General features: G+C 40.5%; 1 pseudogene; it reads right to left on the minus strand.

Moving 5' to 3' along the window:
• Positions 1-341: 341 nt before the first annotated feature.
• LOC143598626 (putative glutathione S-transferase) lies at positions 342-1476 on the minus strand (annotated as a pseudogene).
• Positions 1477-3263: the final 1787 nt, after the last annotated feature.

A 3263-nucleotide genomic window follows, 5' to 3' on the forward strand; every position in this document is an offset into this window, starting at 1 on the left:
ATATACACATAATGAAATGAAACTATTTGGATGCAGTTTTACCATCACAGGCCATCTGGAAGGATGTTTCGGTCACTGGTCGAGGTCGAGAAGTTCATCAAATACGAGATGTTACCGCCTAAACCACGTCGACTCAACAAGAAACGCAAAAGCACGAATTGATTTGTAATAAATTTTATAGTATCTATATTTCTGTGACATTTAGAAGAGAACTTTTGGTTTATGTGATTTTATCGTAAAACTACTAGTAACATGGATTGTTTTAAGTACCGAGCTTTCCTTGCATTAAATCATGAACTATGTATTGATATAGTGAAATGCATTATGTTCTTTAATCTTTATTATTATTTGGCACGCGATCGTTTTTAACTAACAAAATATGTTACACAATCAAGAAAATGACACACTATAGCGGCAATCGACATAAAATAACTAGATCTTATCAAACCGTTTCTTGTAATAGACAAGCATGATTTCTCTTGGAGGTAAAACTTCCTTGACAGTTTGACAATAGACAAATTCCTTAGCCCATTCAGTTATTTTTGGAAACTTACTTCTTGTCACAAGTTTAATTTTGGTTGCTTCTTCCAGTAATTTAAGCCAGTAGGCTATAAAAGCAGCAACAATATCAACAATGTTAATGCTATCACCTCCAAAGAACTTCTTGCCTTTGACCGCGAGTTCATCATCTAGTATATGCAGTTTCTCACAAGCTTCTGCAATAACCTGCTCCCCATCGTTGCGGTCAAAAACCTTGTATAAAGCAGGAATACACTGAAGAAATGTGCAAATAAAATAATAAGTCGTTATTTAAAAAAAATTTACAACAATATCCAGACGGCCGTTCTGACCAAAAACGCTAAGCTTTGAAACCCTTGGTCACAATGGCTGTATAAACAATATCCTGAAGCCGTTCTGACCATAAGGGAGTAAAACTTTGAAAATTATTGGTCAGAATAGCCGATAGCTGTTTGGCCAATATACAGACGCCTGTTCTGACAATAGACGATCAAACTTTAAGTTTTTTAGTCAAAACGGCCGTCTGACCTCTATCTAGACAGTTATTTAAAACAGTGAGAGATTAGATATCAGACGGTGTATTTATAGCTGACCCCAAAAGAATATAAACTCTAATTAACAAATTTTTCGGGAGAAAATTAGTACCTGATCATCAATGAATTTCGCCAAGAATCGAGCAGCAGCCTTCTCATACGGATCATCAAGCAAAATGGGAACCCGTTTCCAGACTTCATCGATGTACTCAAAAATCACTAAAGACTCCAGGATCAGATTTCCATTGTGCACTAGCACCGGTACTTTTTTATGCACAGGATTGTAGTTGAGAAGGTTGGCACTCTTGTTTTCAAGATCTTCTTCCATGTTTTTGTACTTGATTCCCTTTATATTTAAAGCAATTTTTACTCTGCAAACAAACGGACTTCATCCATCTGCATACAACGTCACCTCATCCGCCATTTTTCGATAATTTGAGGATGTTAGGCTATTCATATAAATACTACAGAATAACAAGAACTGTTTGTAGCAGGACAACTATAGAGAAATATGCATGTGAGCACTTGTCAACGAAATTCAAATATTCAAAGACAAATACAAGTTGGATTCAAATTTAATATCTGGAGTTATTTCAAAGAAAGAACAGGGTAAAAATAATTAAAATTGAATTTGAACAAAACTATGGATATATTTTTAATTATTAATTAATAAATAATTATGCTGGTGTTATTTGTTTTTTAAGACAAAAACTATCTGCAATATGATTTTATATGATTTTATGTCTGCAACTGAAGATGTGATCTGAAGGTCTGCAATATGAAAATATAATACTGCTTGTTTTATAAACTGGATATCGTCTGCATATATATCACAATAGATAGAAGTCATTTAATGTTTGTAGACTTCTAAAATAATTGTTGGTGGCGTACGGACTATGGAAGTGAGTGGTGGTGTACGAACTATGGAAGTGGGTAGTGGTTGACGATTGGTGGTAGACGATTGTGGTAGGCGGTGAACGGTGGTGATGGACGGTGGTAGTGGACGGTGATGGTGGACGGTGATGGTGGGTAGTGGTGGTGATGTACGGTGGTGGTGGTGGACGGTGGTTGTGGCCGACAGTGGGTGGCAGTGGTGATGACCGGTGGTGGTGGTGGGTGGTGGACGGTGGGTGGTGGTTGCAGACAGTGGGCGGTGGTAGTGGGTTGTGGTCGACGGTGGGTGGTGGTGGTGGTGGAAGGTGGGTGGTTGACGGTGGTGGTGGTGGCGCCGGACGGTGGGCGGTGGTGGATGGTAGGTGGTGGCGCACGGTGAGTGGTGGTGGTGGTGGACATTAGATGTTGGTATAATGATGATACACTCCCCCCATTTATGGTATCAGAGCCATAATGAGGCTCCTGTTCCGCCTTTACCAGATTTGTAAAGTATGCTCTGTGACCGCCGACGTTGATCGGATCTCTCACATCAGAAACACTGATCTTGTTAAGGACTCGAACAGTCTGATACGACGTGCAAACACTTTCCCTGTGCCGGTAGACAATTTGTTCGTGAGTGGTTAGTCGACGTTAAAGAGGAGAAGAAATCGCTGTAAGTCTCTAGTTTAGTACGAGTTGGGAAAGCACAAGAAGAGTGTCAGGTTACGTCAAAACTCAGATATGAACCAAGAGTCGAGTCTGTCCCGTTCCAGTTCCATGTCCAGTCGTCGGTCGTCCATGATTGATCAGCTATGTGAGATCTCTCACCTACCTGATGATTCTAAAATTCATATTACTAGTATGCCCCCAGTAAACCCCTATAGTGTCTTTTCTAAACCCCAAAATTCTCTTTCTAAAAAAGTAAAAAAAATAATACATCCAAACCCCAACCCAGGTGTCAAGGAGTATGTTCAAACCTCTAAGTTTGATTCATACCAGCTTCCAGCCACAAACTCCGAACACCTTGTAAACCTATCCCTTCCCCCAGATCTTCCAAGGATCTTCCAAGCACAAGGCATTACCCACATCCACTTCGGTGCTGAGGTCTACCAGCGTTCTCTCGAATCGCTCTGGTCGATTCCAGGTTTGTAGAATACCAACACCCCTGTATCGGTACTATCCAGACCACATTGAACACCGGCACAGTGTTTGTCACCTTCTACCCGAACTTCAACATGCCTCTTAACGATCCATCACTGTTAACCGCCTTGAAAGCCCATATCTAGATTGGAGGTGCCCAACAGGTCAATACCTTCAAAGCAACCTTCCACCATCAGA

Source organism: Bidens hawaiensis, unplaced genomic scaffold (assembly GCF_021521415.1).
Source record: "Bidens hawaiensis isolate Kalapana, Puna unplaced genomic scaffold, B.hawaiensis_p1.1 tig00050600_1, whole genome shotgun sequence".
NCBI classification, from domain to species: Eukaryota; Viridiplantae; Streptophyta; class Magnoliopsida; order Asterales; family Asteraceae; genus Bidens; species Bidens hawaiensis.